The 18,411-nt window shown below is 41.5% G+C and overlaps 1 long non-coding RNA gene across 1 annotated transcript; it reads left to right on the top strand.

Annotated features, from left to right (window-relative positions):
• Positions 1-4,348: 4,348 nt before the first annotated feature.
• On the top strand, positions 4,349-5,255 carry LOC115134780 (uncharacterized). Its single transcript, XR_003864376.2, has 3 exons — positions 4,349-4,726; positions 4,878-4,962; positions 5,095-5,255. It is a non-coding gene; the product is annotated as an uncharacterized LOC115134780 (long non-coding RNA).
• The last annotated feature ends 13,156 nt before the right edge of the window (positions 5,256-18,411 follow it).

The following is an 18,411-nucleotide window of genomic DNA, read 5'->3' as shown; positions in this document are numbered from 1 at the left end:
ACACACACGAGCACACACAGACACACACTCCAACACACATTATTTTTCTTGTTGTATTGTTTGTATTCTTTTGTATCTTTGTATTTGTCTATCAGTGTTTTGTGTTTTGTTACCTGTTTTCTTTTTTCCCCCTTTAATTTATTGAAGTAATTGGAAAGTGACACATTTTGATGTCATAACTTGTTGTGTCACCTTAGTCAAATCAATGTGCTTCAACTGAAACAACTGCTGTATTACTGTTTTGCTGTATATTTACTGTAAATCGCAATGCACTTGTGTACTTTTTGGATGCCCTGTAAATTATCTCAGCATGCCTCACCTGCAATTACAGTTATGCTTATAGGATACTTATTGTACACACTGTTAAAAATTACCTGCAAGTTTTGGTTTATTTCATAACCTTCATTTACGAGTTTTGTAAAGATGTTCATTGTCTTTTGTTTGGAATGCTCCATGTGAGCAATGAGCATTTATCTGGTTTCTTTGTCCTGATAATATTGAGAGAGTTCTGATAATGTTGAGGGAGTTCTGATAATATTGAGGGAGTTCTGATAATGGTGAGAGAGTTCTGATAATGGTGAGAGAGTTCTGATAATGGTGAGATAGTTCTGATAATGTTGAGGGAGTTCTGATAATGTTGAGGGAGTTCTGATAATGTTGAGGGAGTTCTGATAATGTTGAGAGAGTTCTGATAATGTTGAGAGAGTTCTGATAATGTTGAGGGAGTTCTGATAATGTTGAGGGAGCGCTCGCGCCTGAGCACGCATAGAGGTACCTGGCCTACTGCGCGCAAATGTAGGAAAGTTCCGATTCGGGGTTGTCTGATTTCGGAATGTCTTAACTCACCACATCCACCACTAATTAGCTGAGCTTCGCAGCCATTTTTTCTTCACCTAACATAGTAAGCCAACAAAGTCTGTTTTTTTTAACGTCCATTGCTATTGATAATAGTTCCTCACCGTATTTGAAAAATCTTGCCAACACTCTCTCGGCCTTGATAATCTCTCGGTGGGAAAGAGCAACATATCATGATCTGATGTTCAATATATCCAGTGGAAATGTTTTAAAAAAACAGCTGTCTGTCCCGAGTTCACAGGAAACTCTGAGGGACCGGAATAGGCTAGTTGAAACTATGTTGCAAGTTCGCTAGCGACAGTTTCGGGACAGACCCAGTTCATTGCTTTTATACAGTTGTGCACTTCACTAAAGCTCAAGTCAAGACAGATAGAAAGGGAGGCAGACAGGAGCATTAGAGAGATTAATGTGATTGAAATAACCTGCATTTTCAACTGGTTATTTTCTACTGTTTTTATTTGTCGGATTTAGGCCTATGCATTTTACTTAGTTGACGATGGAAGTTAATAGGCCTACTGCTGCATTGGCATATAGGCTGTCTCTGAGTTCTATGTGTTCATTTATTTAGCTGCCAATGGATCACAGTGTATCAATGTGTCCATATGGCAGAGGCTGGTGCTCTCGCATTAGTTTAATTTGAACTTTTAGATTTGTGTCATTTTTGAACACGTAGGAGGTCCTGTGAACACGTAGAAGGTCCTTGCCAGTAAATATGTGGCCAATCTCTGTCATACCCACAGACCTGGTGGTGTAGCAGGAAATTCAGTTTGCTGGCAACCAAGTGAGTTCAAAACCAATGTCAGATTGAGTCCCAAGTAATCAGAATGTAGCAGCATACTGTCATTTTACAGCAATAACATTTTAATTCAGCTGTAAAAATATAGTAACTTGTTGTATATTTACTGTATTTTCACTGCAACCAGTAGCTGGTAGTGTACCATGAAATTACATGACATGTTTAGCAATGTAACTTTGTTAGCACAGCTAAATAGATCAGATGAAGCACATTGATTTGACTTAAAGTATCAAGTTCACTCAACAAATCCAAATTAGTCGGTTCTACTTCTTTTACTAGGTTGTAACTTTAGATTAGGTTTACTCAAAACGAAATCTGGATTGGATTTGATTTAAAATAGGTAGCACAGTAAAAAGTGTTTTACTGTGCTGCCTATTTTAAATCAAATCCAAAAGTTGAATAAACAAATCTTTTTTTCCAGTTTCAGTTGAGTTGAGTTGGAAAATGTGTTACAGTGAACAACACTGTATCCTAACCGTACCGTTATTTTGAGAGTGTGTGGACATATACTCAGCGGCCAGTTTATTAGGTTCACTAATTTAGTACCGGGTCGGACCCACTTTTGCCTCCAGAACAGCCTTAATTATTTGGGGTATGGAAACATTGCTCAATCAGTATCACGGGACCTAACGTTTGTCAGGAAAACATTCCCCACACCATTACACCACTGCCCGCCTGTTAGCTTGCATGATTCTTTTCCTTCTCCTTCGACCTCTCATCAACAAGCTGTTTTCTCCCACAGGACTGACACGACACAGGAGGCCGGACGTTTCTGAGATACTGAAACCGGTGTGCCTGGCACCTGACGATCATACCATGCTCAATGTCGCTTAGGTCACTCGTTTTGCCCGTTCTAATGTTCAATTCGAAAAGTATCTGAAAAAGCACATTTTTTTACGTGACATTTCCAGAAGTTTTGGGAAACCATGTGTTTTTGGATATATTCACATATCATGATGGGGATTTTCACATGTGAAATCATGTGTTATTGGAATACTTTACATATGATATTTCAGATGAAGTTTCACGTGGATTTTCACATGTGATCGCATAACCTTTTACATGTCGAGTAGAATTTTTACTTTGGACTTCAAAGTACATCTCAGATTTGTTAACAATACACTCAAGAAAAATGGTTATATTTATCCTAGTAACTCAGGTGTAACATTAAAACAGAATACATAATATGCTCCACCAACATTAGACAACTACAGTATACAGAAAACCCTGAGTAAATGTAATCCATGATGAGAGAACAGTCAGAATAACTGGCAAATAAAATGGCACACTTTGGCTAAGGGCAGAGATGTACTGTATTACACTGTAGGGATTGAATGTGTATGGGAATGATACAGACTTTGTGGCACAGCAGAAAGGTCAGTGTTCCTCAAATCCAGAAGATGTTCAAATCCCAGGTGGGATCATACTTTAGCTGAACAGTGATAACACATGAAATTGCACATGTGAAAAACATGGAATGTCACATGTGAAGTTAAACCCCCCCCACACATATTTTCACATGTATGTCACATTAAGTATTTCAAAAGCACGTTTTCACATGTGAAATATCATGCGAAGTGTTCCAAAAACAAATGTTTTCAAACGTGAAATGTTAAATGTGAAGTGTTAAAAAGTGTTTTTTTTTCAGTTAAGGTTGATGCCAATCTGCCTGGTTTATATAGCAAGCCAGAGCCACATGACTCACTGTCTGTAATGGCAAACCAATTTCGTATTAGGTGTACATAATGAACTGGCCAATGAGTGTATGTTCCTGGTAATAAATATGTGCAGGAATGTAATTCTTGCCAATAGACCTGGTGGTGTAGCAAGATATTTAGGTCACTGGCATGAAAGAGGTTGTGAGTTCAAATGAGGTTGAGTCCCAACTGTGCTCCACAGTAAAAACATTTTTTTATAACAATTTAACTTTTGACTTAAAGCATCAAGTTCAGTCAACAAGTTATTATATCCACATTTGTCAGTTCCACTTACTTCACTAGGTTGAAGTAACTTTAGAGGAAGTTAATTTAACATGAACAATTGGACTTGATAAACATTTTATGGCAGCCTGGAAGCAAACTTTTAAAAAGTTGAATAAAGAATTGGGGGATTTTTCTCACAGACAAATCGCAGGTTTGCTTTGGCATAGCGAGTCCTAAAACATTTGATTCTATATTATTGTTCGTTTTATAACGGACCTGTACTTTCTCTTGAAGAAGCACTAAATTGAGCTAAAATCCCCAAAGTCTATTTTTTGGTAAATAAGAATTTAAATCCCCCCCTCTCCAAAACTAGGTGAAATCACCCCTGACAAACACACAGACACAGATGCAGACAAAACAAATTAGTCACATGCTGTTAGAGCCAAACCCAAACAAATCTCAGGTCTGTTTAGTAAACCTCCCTGCCCAACACATTGTATTGCGGCTATTTGTTCTGTGTGGCTGGGTTTCATAATCACACAAGGCTCACAGTCTTCCATGCTGCTTAAGGAGGAGATGCACCACATGGCGTGCAGGGTTGACCAATCAACAGAGGTAAATCCCACAATGCAGTATGGTTTCTGTCTGTTTCTCTGTCATCATGACTTGAAGCCTCCTTCCTTATTCACATACAGGAGGAAATGAAACAAATGGTGGTTCCTCCATGTGGCAACTGAAGTTCAAATGTATGATTCTCTGACTCTAATGGCTTGAGATTAGTTGGTAAACAGAACACAGCGAGTTGACCACAACCGGGGGCTATTTCTGTTAGAGGCAGCAGAGCTGGGATTGGCATCGTCACATGGTTAGGAATTTCCTCAACACATTGCATGGTGGGAAGAGAATGGCTCGTTAAGGTCCAACAGAGGCCAGTTCATAATTGATGGTTTAAGTTCCTTTTTGCAATGGATAGTGTAATGGGAGAAAGAGGTGCGTCTGGGAATTTATATACACCGTATGAAACCGAGACGGGGCCCACATTTAGGAGCAGACCAGTGATGGTGTCTCTATGGTGAAAGATGCAGGAATGCTATTTGCAGGAATGTTAATCAGTAAATGCTGGAAATGATTCTTCTTCTCACTCATTGTCTCGGTGAGTACACAATCTTCTGCTTGAGCAAATTACAGCGCATATCTGTTCATTTTTGCCAGACGAAAAAGTCAGACTGGTTCTGTGACCACAATTATTTCACTGCCTGACATGAAAACAATGTTTCTTTCCATGTTTTTAATCCCTTATTCAGAGAAGTTTGAAAAGTCGTCATGTTTTGCTTGAGATTGAAATCAGGAAGGACAAACGGGGGTGAAAACCCACCAGCATGTGAGGAGGTGAGCTGTAAATGTGAGATGTTTATGAAAACAAGAGAGAGATGTATTACCCCCCTTCCAGTAGCTTTAGTCTCTCTCTCTCTCACTCCCCATCTCTCTCTCCCCATCCCCCTCCTACCTCCCCACCTGCAGTACGTGCACTACTGCAACGGGCACCGGCTGAGTCTCCTCATACCAACATGTCTCTCAGCACCAACACTCTCATCCTGCTCCTCCTCAGATAGAGAAACACCTGAAGGCAGGTATTTTTGCTGAAAGCTATAATAAATCATTGGGCTTTTGTGTCTCTGTTGCTAATGTGTTGTCTCTCCTCTGAGCTCATTCTGGAGTTGACATAAGTGTACTCTTAGTGAGAAAGGAGTGGACCAGGCCAGTTTCAGGACTGTTCAGTAATTCTCACACCCTGTGGTCGCCCCAGTGCCCCCATTTCCCTTGTCTGGATGGAAAGCAAAGTGCCGGGGACACACAGGGAGCATGTACAGCCAGCTTGGGTCTGCCCAGGGCTAAACAGAGTTTTTTTTGGTTCTATGGCTTTTCAACTCTGAGACTAATAGTTTAGGTCACTAGAACATGCTGTACAACAAATTGTGAAGCAAATGTTGATTTTAAGTTTATGTCCACAACTCATTTTGACCATTGCATGTAAATCAAACGCCAACGATGATGCCTTTGGTTTTGGTACATTCTGTGTCCAGAGGGAAGAAGAGTAAGATGTTTATTTAAGAGGGGAGGATTTCATATTTTTACCAAATTTACTTTGTATAGGGAAAAAAATCAGCAGGGCATATAAATATATATTAAAAACAGGGGTTTAATGAAACCATGAGGGATGACAGTGTCCAAGATACATATTATCCATGGAGGGGTCATAGTGGGAAGCCTGGTGGCCAGAGAGTCAGAAGTGACCATTGGAATGTGCTGGTTGGCGCCCCGTGTATGAGCCTGAGCCTGTTTGACACCCTCTTCCTCAGTGTGTCAGCCCCCTCACACACACACACACACACACACACACACACACACACACACACACACACACACACACACACACACACACACACACACACACACACACACAGCCCTCCAGCCCAGTGGCTTGGAGCCCTCACTCGGTTCCTAAATCCACCTCCTGCCTTACGGGCCAGTGGGAGCGGACTTCCTGAAAACAATGGAATGGAATAATCTGCGGATTTACCAGTGGATTTGATAAAGGCCGGTGTTCCTGGCCAAAGTTTCTCTGACCTCTCCTCATCCCCCCTGTTATTTTCATGAATGGGCTGAGAGTGGATTTACCGGAGGTGCTGTGTCTCTAATTAAACTCTTCTCTCTCTCTCATCCCTCCGTCATCCCCCCCATGGGCGCAAGCACACACACACAGAGTGAGAGAAAGAGAGGCATCCCAACCTTTTGGTGTTTTAGGCCATTAGTAGTCTTGAAAATACTCATGACAGTGTCTCACAAAGGGGGGTAAAGCACAGCAGTGTCAGGCCAAAAGTCAAAGGTCAATCCCCAAAGGTCATGGAGAGGCTAATATGGTGTTGTGTCAGTTAAAATATGTAATCTCCCTGAGACTCGAAAGGATCCATCTCCCCCTTAGTTCACTTCACAAGGTTCCCACCTCCTCAAGGAGTATGTTTCTCTGTTGTTTTTTCTCCTCCTACATTTGTCAAGAAGGCTACATTTTTCAAAGCTGTTTTTTGGAGAGGTTTCATTTACAATAAACTCTCCTGAATCCCCTCCCTCCTGTCCTGTCCTGAGCCATCCTATTTGAATGGCTAACTAGTTGATCCCAAAACAATTAGAATTCTACTCTTTGGTGAGCGCTCCGCAGGCTGCCTTTATGCTAATAACTTGGCCTGGCACATAGAGGACTGTGTGGTCATGAGCCCTCTTGATGAGGGTATTATTTTAATGGAAAAGAGTTGCTATTCATGACTTGTAGAAGCCATCACTAAGACACAAAGCACAGTTAATGAAGCAGACCAAAATCTGGCAGGCAGCCCACTTTTACAAGAGGCAAATGCCTCCCAACCATCAGGCTGCCTCTTTCCACCAAACTAGGCAGCACATGAAAATGTAGTGTGAAGCTGTCCTGTACGGGCTTTTAGCTGACCTTCTCCTCCATTGTCCTATTTGACATATTTTACTCTGATGTTGTTGTGCTGCGATAAAGTTCTGGCCTGCTTTTAAGTCTTTCCCAGAATAGACGCCATTGCACAGAAGACAATTCTCCCAGACATACGCCAGACTGGAGCTGAAAAGGCAGAATATATTTGGAGTCCTTACGCCCATGTTTCCTGTTTACTGTATCATTTTCTCATTTGGTGCTCTGCACTTGTGTCAGTGTCAAAGTGTGTTTGTGTGCGTGTGCGTGTGCGTATGCGCGCTGCGTGTGCCGATACTGATACGCAATGGACACCATCATCACTACTGATCAGACCTTCTGTCTAAAGTCTTGCTTTGACAGTTTGTGTCTGGTGTTATTATGAGGTTAATTTGATAGATAAAAGTTGTATTTCTCTCGTCTGACTATTCGTTTTTATAGGAAATGATGAGCTGAGACTCTTGTGAGACACAAATAGTTTCTCCATTGTAAAATGTGCATGAACATTCCTACTGGCAACACCACAACAGCAGGGACGTGATGTACACTGCCACTGATGGTAAGGATGTGACATATTGAAGACAAACAGGCTTTTCCACAAACCAAAATATGGTGATTTCCACTTGTTTGTGAAGCAACCACACTGTTATTGTTTTTCTGTCGATATAAGTTGTGGTCGTTTGAGAGGAAGCTTTTTTCCTTCTCCATAATTGCCCATCGTTCTATTCTGAAAAAGGAATCCTTGGACATCCCTTGAGAGTGGGTGTATGCTTATTCAGGACAGACCTGGGTTCAAATAGTATTTAAAATCTTTAACATTTGGTTCAGTTTGGTTCAGCCTGTCTGGTGCCAGATAGATGGTGTTTTCGCTTTTTGGACTAATACATTGGTTCCATTGCTCCAAACAAGCTTAATCCACCATAGCTATAGTATATTCAAGATAACAAATACTATTTAAACCCAGGTCTGGCTGAGGGGGTAGCTGACAGAGTAGCTTATCCTTTCCATAATCATCTTGTTTGCAAACGGTAATTCAGCTTTGTTTCAATTATGTATGATACATTGCTATGTACTGTACCTGAATGATGACAATTTTAGAGGTCTGGTTCTAAATTAAAAGATGTGGCTGGACCGCTAGTTAAGGATCAATGGGTGATACGTGATACAAGCAGCCAGGACATTAATTTCACTAACCACAGTACCGTATAACTTTACAGTTATTCATATCTTGTCTCTGCATCTAAACACGAAACATCTTTCGGTCTTCACAGTTGGCAGACTTGTCACTTTAAGGACATTTGGAATTGTCACTGAGTCTTGTTCAGCTTGGAAAAAGGCAAAACAATTTGGACCAGAAGGACAAGCAAGTGACAACTCCAAGAGATCAGAGGCCCATATTAAACCTCATGTTTTAAACTCATGTTTTAAAGCACATGATCATTTAAATAGATGGAGACTCAGGCATCCAAGCTCAGTTTCCAAGTTTTGGGTTTTGGGATCAAGACTGATTTGAACTTGGAGAGGTTGGGGCCTAAAATAAAGTTCCCACTATGAGTCCTCAGGCTTTTTGCTTATCCCATCAAGTCTTCTATTACCTGCAGCACGTGGCTTTTGTATTTTGATAATATACTCTTACATTTAAAAAAATCTTAAAAGAACCGATTCATGCGGGTCACTGATTTAGGTTAAAAAAAATATTGATGGTGGTATGGTTTTGATTATGAAACAGACAAGTTAAAAAGCAAATATTTCTTGGAATAACATTGTAAAATGCTATAAAACCTGGCTTTAAAGTGGGAGGCTATAATTGTTAACCGATCGCAAGTGGCAGTTTCCTCATATACCTTAATTAAGTTATGTCCAAGGGAATACTGTGGCAAACTAATGTTAAAAGAAATCCTTACACAATAATATGGTGGCTTCCATTTCTTATGAACACCTCTTCTTTGGCAGAGTGACAATTAATATTGTCTGTTTTTCCCATCTCTCTCTGTGTGGGAATATGGGCATTTTAATGCCAGTTAAGACCCTGTTGATATTGAAATATGGTCTGGATGTGGATCCATTGTGAAACTTTCAGCATCAGTGGAGCTCTGAGAGTATTTTATATGTCTTGTGATCTGTATTTAAGGTGTGATGTATAGAGTTGCTCCCTGCAGGCCATGGGGATATGGAGATGGTGTGTGCTGTGCAGAGCTGAGTGCATCAGGTTGTGTCCCAAATGGCGCCCTGTTCCCTAAATACTGCATTACTTTCGACCACGGCCCAAAAGGGCTCTGGTTGAAAATAGCACACTAAATAGGGAATAGAGTGCCATTTGGGACGCAGACTGTGCCTCAGTGTGGTCAGGGTTATTTCAACAGCGAGTTACAGCTGCTCCCTCTGCTGCTCCCTCTGTGGATCCCAGGCTTCTTTGCCTCCTGTGGTTTGGTGTCACCCAAAGGTGTCTGATGCGTTTGGCCGTCACGCCCGGGTGGCCTGCCCTGCCTGCGGTCCTCTACTGTTTGGGTTTCTGCTCCATGCTCAGATTAGCAGCTATCTCTACTGGGCTCTGTTCGGTGAAGCTTTTCCTGGAAACATGCTTCACATTCATTGAGTATTTACTTACTGCATGTTTCAATGGGATCTCAGTCTGGTCTCATAGACTAGACATAACATATACTGAACAAAAATATAAACGCAACATGTCGGTCCCACGTTTCATGAGCTGAAATAAAAGATGCCAGAAATATTTGTTAACGCACAAAAAGTATATTTTTCTAAAATGTTGTGCTCAAATTTGTTTACATCCCTGTAAGTGAGCATTTATCCCTTGACAAGATAATACATCTACATGACAGGTGTGGCATATAAAGAAGCTGATTAAAAAGCGTGATCATAACACAGATGCACCTTGTGCTGGGGACAATTAAAGGACACTCTAAAATGTGCAGTTTTGTCAAACCACACAATGCCACAGATGTGTCAAGTTTTGAGGAAGCATGCAATTGGCATGCTGACTGCAGGAATGTCCACCAGATCTGTTGCCAGAGAATGTAATGTTCATTTCTCTACCATAACCCGCCTCCAATGTTGTTTTAGAGAAATTGGCAGTACTTACAACTGGCCTCACAACCGCACACCACGTGTAACTACGCCAGCCCATGAACACTACATCCGACTTCTTCACCTGCAGAATCGTCTGAAGGGGAGGGAGGTCGTCAGAAGGGGAGGGGGTGCTGAGGAGCGTTTCTGTCTGACTTTTCTGGAGCTAATCAATCAAGGCACTAAGATGTAACCATATTTTGTCTGCGTGTCTCTTGTTGCGTCTACAACCATCTCGATTATGTCTGTGGATCTTGTGTTCTATCTGTGGAACTCTTGTTGTGTCTGTGGACCTCTCAAACTCTTGTTGTGTCTGTGGATCTCTCAAACACTTGTTGTGTCTGTGTGTGTCTTGTGTGCCTGCTGTGTGAAAACTCCTCTTGTTGTTGTTGTGTCTACAGTAGGTCGCTTCTCGCTGTGTCTGTATAGATGTGATACTCCGATGACAATGAGGAGAGCCCAGCTCAGAGCTCAAGTTGAGATGAAGCCATCTGTATTTGGCTGCCAGACTGCAGTCAGTGATACCCCTCTGGAGGTTTCACCACACAACTCAAACATGATCAATCCCAATTAACCTGTCACATAACGGAGAAAGATTTGTCCCTGACTGCCCAGTCATCTCTGAGATGTGTTGTGTTAAAGATCACCAGCACCATCCTATAGCACAATACTGTATACAGCTTATATACAGTGGGGCAAACAAAGTATTTAGTCAGCCACCAATTGTGCAAGTTCTCCCACTTAAAAAGATGAGAGAGGCCTGTAATTTTCATCATAGGTACACTTCAGCTATGACAGACAAAATGAGAAGAAAAAAATCCAGAAAATCACATTGTAGGATTTTTAATGAATTTATTTGCAAATTATGGTGGAAAATAAGTATTTGGTCAATAACAAAAGTTTATCTCAATACTTTGTTATATACCCTTTGTTGACAATGACAGAGGTCAAACGTTTTCTGTAAGTCTTTTCTACCACCATCTTTGAAATGCAAAAGAAGGTCCCAGTTCTAGCCATCGCTCTTGTTGTAATTCCAATGGTGTCCACAAGATGGCAGCAGTGTATGTGAAAGGTTTCAGACGGATAACTTGAAGTATGAGTGAACCTCATGACATTTAGTGTGAAGTCACCCAGGTACATTTGGGCAAATCGTGAAGGAGACATTTGCATTCATATTACATTTTTGCAAGAATATCGTCAAATCTGTATACTTGGACTTCGATTTAGCTTTTCCAATATTAGTAGCCATATTATAAGTTCAACATTTGCAAAACATCCAGTTTTCATTACTTCATAACTCTGAATATTCGTATAATTTTTGTCCAAAAGGAAATGGCATGCTGTCGCACAAGGTTAGTAGCTACATTTTGCAACAGACACAGGGTTTCCGGATACTCCCACAAAGCCAAGCTCATTGGCTATCTAGCTAGCTTTGTTTGACCCTGATTGGTGCTTATTTGACAGAGTTAGAGTCGTTCAAGTGAAGACAGCCCGTGTCATCAGCGTGCCATGAAGGCGTCGCTCTCTGACCAAATATGGTGTCCTATAGGATATATTACACCCCTAATGGTATAGTGAAGTCTGGTTACATTCTAGGATCTCTGAAGAATACATACAAACATTTTCACAGATTCATTTCTTTGCAAATTGAACGAGTGGAAATAAAAAATCGATCGTGCATGCTATATGGACCTTTTCAGGATATGAAAAAGGATTTTATCTGACAAAACGACACTTCATGTTATCTCTGGGACTCTTTGGATGACAAATCAGAGCAAGATTTCAGAATGTGAGTTATTTCATTACTTTTACAGAATGTTCCTAAAAGTTAAAACATGGTTACATTTAAATTTTGAGAATGTTCTAGGAACGTTCTCCAACTGGTTTGACGTTGAGAATGTTCTCAAATGAATCAGAAAACATTAAGAAACAACATTCTTCTGTGGGAATTGTAGTACTTCAGCATAACATTTCCTACAGGTTTCTTCAAGGTTCTATATGGTTCTATTTAAAGTCACGTTCTCAAAAAAACGACAATAATTTTTTTTGTAACGTTCAGAGAACGTTCTAGAAATGTTATTTAAAAACGTACAGTGTATATTCTGTTCTCAGCATCAACAAAACTCTATCGTCTATCTTGTTGAGTGTGATCAGGTGTGTTGGTCCTAACAGGACACCTGATATTAATGAGTTCTTGTTTCCTTTAAATGGAGTCTGTTTGAATAGACTAAAATGAACAGCTTTGTATGTGTAAAAAACATGACATGCTACTATACCATTCTGATGGCGCCATGTACTAATTCCATGGATAGTGTTGTGTCTTTGGCTATGCCGGATTAGGTGATATGACATGCTATTCTATAAAATAATTTCTCCGTAATTAATATTACCTGATTGAGCTAATTATGTAAATGTAATTAACTAGAGAGTTGGGGCACCACAAAATAATATTTATAGAGCTGTTATCTTCCGAATAAACTCTTAAAGACCTAGTAATATTTTACATCAATAGCAGTCAATATTAATCGTCACCTTAATTCAGTCTCATCTGAAAGTTGTAAATTCTTGGTTATCTGCACAAACCCTGGCTAACAAGTTGAATCAGCAATACAAAATTGGGTTTAATTATTTATTTACTAAATGCCTAACTAATCACACAGAATTACACATACACATAATTAATCATAACTTGATTAAAAATTATGGGCGGAACAGATACGACAGCTTGTTACACAAAAGAAAAGGGCTGGGTTTGAGTGAAAGAGCGGGAAGACTGAGGAACCAAGGGCGAAGCTGTGCTATCGTAAATACAGTATCTTATGCATTCTAAATTACCGCTCATTTGGAAAAGGAAAATGCAATAAATATTTACTCTGAGCTGCGCTTTGGTAGGTTGGTGGTAGATGGAAGGCTGTGTTCTTTGTCCTTTGAAGAATGTCTCTGCTGGTAAATTGGGTACGTTGTAGTAACGTCATTGTGTGGTAGACAGGATACTCTGTCTGTTCCTTCCTAACCTGCGTTTGCAGCTGCTGTTGCTAACTCAACCGCTAGGATGTATCACTTCTGTAGTGAATAAGAGTTCAAAGTTCATACCATTCGCAACCAAAGCTCACGCTGATGTTGGCTTCGTTCTGTAGTTATTATCGGAACCATTCTGACATCAGACCGTCGTCCTCACATCCTCGGAACAGGAGGTTATATTGTCGCCAAGGCTTTATATAGGAACGGAGAGGAGGGCGTGTTTGAAACGTTTTATAGCCCATTTCCCTTCACAGGGGCGGGCCACTGATTGAGCAGGGCCCTAACCTTATGAAAACTGAAATCTCACATTTTAGAAGCTAAAATCCCATTTCATCCCATCACAAATAATTTCATATTCAAACATTTAAATTGAACAACAATTCCATGTGAATCCAATAACTCTGATGTGTAGACTTTCTACTGTAGAGTTTATGTCATCTTATCATTGATGAGGATGTCTCAGATGACAACCGAACTGACATCATATTCATTAAGTACCACCGCATATGTTCAATTGGTCGGATTACCAGAATATAGTTCATTTCCCCCCTCCTTCTGATGTTCCCAGAATCTCTATGTTAACCAAGGTGTTTGCAAATGTAACATCAGTAGGGTAGAGAGAGGAAAAAGGGGGGAAGAGGTATTTCTGACTGTCATAAACCTACCCCCAGGTCAAAGTCATGACAATAGCTAACAGAAAATATTAAGTTTGAATCTCACTGATGCTGTGTCACAATAAAAAATAAATGTCTTTGAATGATTGGAGTTCAAAACAGTTAGCAGTGTTACTAAAAGCCTTATTGAAACATTCAGTGTTTTAAGGAAATTATTCAAAAACCTCCAAATAACCTATAATTTCAGTTCTCAGAGCGTTAATTAAACCTCCCAAGAAAACTTTCAAGGAACCAGAGTGGAATGTTCTCAGAACCTCCCTGCAACCCAAATATACATGTTTCGGAAAAAGCAACATTTTCACTTCTGTTCTCAGAATGTTTAAAAAACATTCAGTTTTACCAGTCAGGAAACATATGGCTTCATTCCTACAACCAATGTGATACCATAAACATACGTTTCCAAAAGCTTGAAGGAACAAAATGTCCTAGCTGGGCAATCTGATAGGCAATCACATTGTTGTACTGTATGTATAGTATAATCATGATTTATCTGATATCTGTAAAAGTGCAGTGTGTGTGTGTGTGTGTGTGTGTGTGTGTGTGTGTGTGTGTGTGTGTGTTAGTTGGTGGAAAAACATCACTGTGGCGGTGGCAAGCGTTTGCATATTTCAGTCTTTCTCACAATGGTATATTTAACATACTCCGATGTGCCAAGTCCAGACCCCAGAAGATTACAGAAGGACAGAGTAGTTGCACATCCCTCTCTCTCTCAGGCCAGCTTTTGCTTTAATTGTGTTTATTTGCATTCCTAATTAGTCCTGCTCCACTGGAAGTGTGGCATCATCTCCCAGCATGACTATAACTCTTTTTTTCCCCACTTTCCTAATCAATGCTGTCTTGTTGTCTTGATTGGCCATGGGTGCATATCAAAGACACCCTATATAGTACTCTACTTTTGACCGGAACCATACAGGCCCCGATCAAAAGTAGAGCATTATAGGGAATAGGTGCTATTTGGGATGCAACTAGGCCTGTATCCCTGTCATGTTACTGTAGTTAGCTTGTCCCTCTCTGATTACCTCTGTGTGAAAAAAAACCCGGTGTAAACAGTGATGTAAGAGGAGGAACTGCTAAAATACGCTCTTTCTCTGCACTGAGGAAAGAGAAAACCAACAGTTGCTTGGCAGATAAAGATGAGGATCTAACTAACACTGCGGCGGGGCCATGGCAGACGGTCCAAGCACTCCCATTCTCACGAGAGAACAAAAGCTCTAGCTGCTGGTTTAGATTACGGAGCAGAGCTGGGGCACGGTGCCAGGGTGTCTTTTCACCGGGGATGAGACACTAATTTGAGTTTGTGTCCCTCTAAGGGGGCTTGCTGACCAGTTGATGATGTTGTTATCATTGGTTAATGTTGAACTTGCCTCATAGTGGTCACATGAGCGTTTTGCCAAGCTGTTGGGGTGGTGGTGTGTGGTGTAGTGGGAAGGTAGTCGTGGAAACGGTGTAGCAGTGATGGGTTGGGGAAAAGCAGGATTGCTGTCAGTCTTTTACCTACTCATCAATCCATCCCCCAAAAGCCTGTTTCAAAACATATTTCAAAAAAAGTTGCTGGGAAAGTTATCGAAAGTTATTTGATACCTAAATGACACTCTAACTTCTACGCTACCAGTCATTGTAACATTTTTTTTTTTAAGTTGTGATTTTTCCAAAGCTTGTATGTAGTTTGAATGTTGCAGAGTCTCCTCCACTCCCCTAACAGATTTTGGGCAACCCAGACTATTTGGGTAAACCTCCTGTCCTCTCCTCTCAGAAAAATAGTATCTAGAACCTAAAATGGTTCTTCGCCTGTCCCCATAGGAGAACCCTTTGAAGAACCCTTTTTGGTTCCAGGTAGAACCCTTTCGGTTCCATGTAGAACTCTTTCCGCAGAGGGTTCTACATGGAACCCAAAATAGTTCTACCTGGAACCATAAAGGGTTTTACCTGGAACCAAAAATGGTTCTCCTTTTAATTAAGGTAAAATATGGGGACAGCCGAATAACCGTTTTGGAACGCTTTTTTACAAAGACTGTAGTGAGTGTGTACTGTAGGAATGTATATTTACTCTTATAGCCTGCATGGTAGCCCATTGTGGGAGGATTCAGCCTCATACCACAGGAAAGGTGTTACGCGTCGCTGAGGTGCGGGCAGAGCACATTCCTGGTAGGCAGTGTGTGCCAACCCCAACCCAGCCGTTGGGAGGAAAGGGGAGAGGAGAGGAAGGGATGGGGTGGGATGGGATGTGATGTGATGGGAAGCCAAGCCAAGCCTTCCTGCCCCAGCCTACTCCCAACCTCGCTCTCAACCACCTCGCTCTCAACCACCTCCCTCTCAGCCTCCAGCCTCAGGGATGGGGCTGTGTCAGGGTAAACAGAAAGTGTGACTCATGGCTGTTGGTCCAGACTAATGTCATCCGAGACCACAGACAGATAAGTCTGGTGGTGCAGCCAACCAGTCAGTGTCATTTGGTGTGGGCCACAGGCAGGCAGGCAGGCAGGCAGGAGAGTATGATGTAACAGGAATCAGATCCCCTCCCCTGCTACCCTGCTACTCCAATCTGTCCCTGCCGAAGGACAGCCAGGCCAGCCTGCCGAGAGCAGAGCTGCACAACTACTCCTCTTAGGTTTGTTAGTCAGCCCCAGACTAAACCAGCTGAATCGGATGCAAGGTCGGTACCCAGATTCTAAAATAGTCCAAGTGATCGTTTTCTCATCTGCCCAGCCCCAGACAGACATGAGCTGTGTTCAATAAATTGTGTTCTTCCTTTCACCACCTACCTTCAATTTCTCCAGATGCAGATGTGAACTACTTGACATTTCACCACCGCATTTAACTTAGTCAGATGTGCCAGTTCTTGAAGGAATAACCCACTGGACACAGTAGTCATTTCAACATCTATTTTTATTTACATTTGGTTGGGTTGTCAACTAACGTGAATTCAAAAGTGAAATCAACAAAAAAGGCACAATGTCATTGGATGTAGGTTGAATGTTGGGTGAAAAAAAGACTACATTCCCTACGTCGATGACTTTTTGTCCAATCAGTTTCCTACGTTGATTCAATGTCAACGCATAGATTTTTGTTGTTGTTGAAATGACATGGAAACAACGTTGATTCAACCAGTTTTTTTCCCCCAGTGGGAGGCGTGCTCCAGCGGTGTGCTGTACCTATAGGTCCAAAAGAGGTCAACATTACCGGACATGAGTTGCATTCGTCAGTAAGGTAGACGTACGGGCCAGTCTTGGCTCATTACTCTCCAGATCTCACACCACCATAGCTACCAGAGTAAACACACGCACTCGCAGTCAGGAAGCACAACACGCAAGCAGAAGAACGCCTGCCAGTGAAGCCAGTATAGTGAATTCCCAGTGGAGAGGGTAAGGTCAGGGATTCAATCAAAGGCTTATTGTTGACAAGCACACTGCACTTACCTTTAAAGGTAATTCATGCCTGAGCCAACATCGGCAACGTTTACCACGACTTGACTGAATCCCGGGCGTAGGTCTACTTACCCGTTGCCTCGTTGTGTGGTTAATTATCTTCTCCCATCCAATCAGATTTTTCTCTTCTTGCTTAACGATTGGGTTTAGCTGCTAACCTGTGATATGCCCAGGCATGATGGAGCATTGTGTGCCATAGGTGATTCAACAGTTTTAGGGGAGGGTGGGGGTGGGTGTATGTCTAAAAATATCACCCTGTCCCCCCTCCCTCCATCGGTACACGCAGTTAAAGCCTATTGTGTGTGTGTCTCTCGCTTGCTCGCGCTCTCTCTCTCTCTCAACATTACGAGAGCGAGGCGTTCACACCTCTCAACACCAGCCCTTTGAGCTGCTGAGCGGATTGCTGGAATTTACACGCCTAATTATCTCCCTGTTTTCTCCTACCCTGAAGAGAATCTGGGATTAGAGCCTGAGTGCTGTGTGTGGTTTGGGGAGCGGGCGGCAGCAGAAAGGACTTTAACACCGTCTCACTCAACTCCACACTGCTTTAACATGATGTCTGGACATCAGTTTTGTTTGTTTGGATTATTCTAGAGGTGGAATCATTGTCAGTGTCAGAAGATGTAATCACACATAGCATCTCCAACGACTGCAACAGATACAGTACCTACTGATCCTTCATAGATCTTCCTTTTTATTGATAAACGTTGCTGATATACATGTTGGCCTTTTTTTCTCCGCTTTCTTCACCCCCTTTATTTCTTAGTGACTTGATGAGCTGATTTTTGCGTGGCTCAATTAAACACTAGATGTCAGTGTCGTTTCTGGCTCACGTGGCCACAGCCAGCTCATCCACCTTCACTTTACACTGGTGTACCGTCCATGAACGGGGTCTTACAAATGCCACTCTAATTCCCTATGCATTTTCCGCAGTCCTATACAAAGCACTTGAGCTTGTGTTGACACATAGCTCAGTGTATAAGTTGTGAAATCCAAGATCATGCAATAAAAGAAACATGGTCCTAGATGCTTTTGAAGTTTGGCGTTACCATATTAATTTATCAGTTAAGCACTCCGGCACCCTTTTCTGTCTCGGATTTTATGAACCAATAAAAAGGACACACACGTCTTAAAACCCCATCATACA

The sequence above is a fragment of the Oncorhynchus nerka genome, linkage group LG9a, assembly GCF_034236695.1.
Source record: "Oncorhynchus nerka isolate Pitt River linkage group LG9a, Oner_Uvic_2.0, whole genome shotgun sequence".
Taxonomy (NCBI): Eukaryota; Metazoa; Chordata; class Actinopteri; order Salmoniformes; family Salmonidae; genus Oncorhynchus; species Oncorhynchus nerka.
This window is presented reverse-complemented; position numbering and strand designations above follow the sequence as displayed.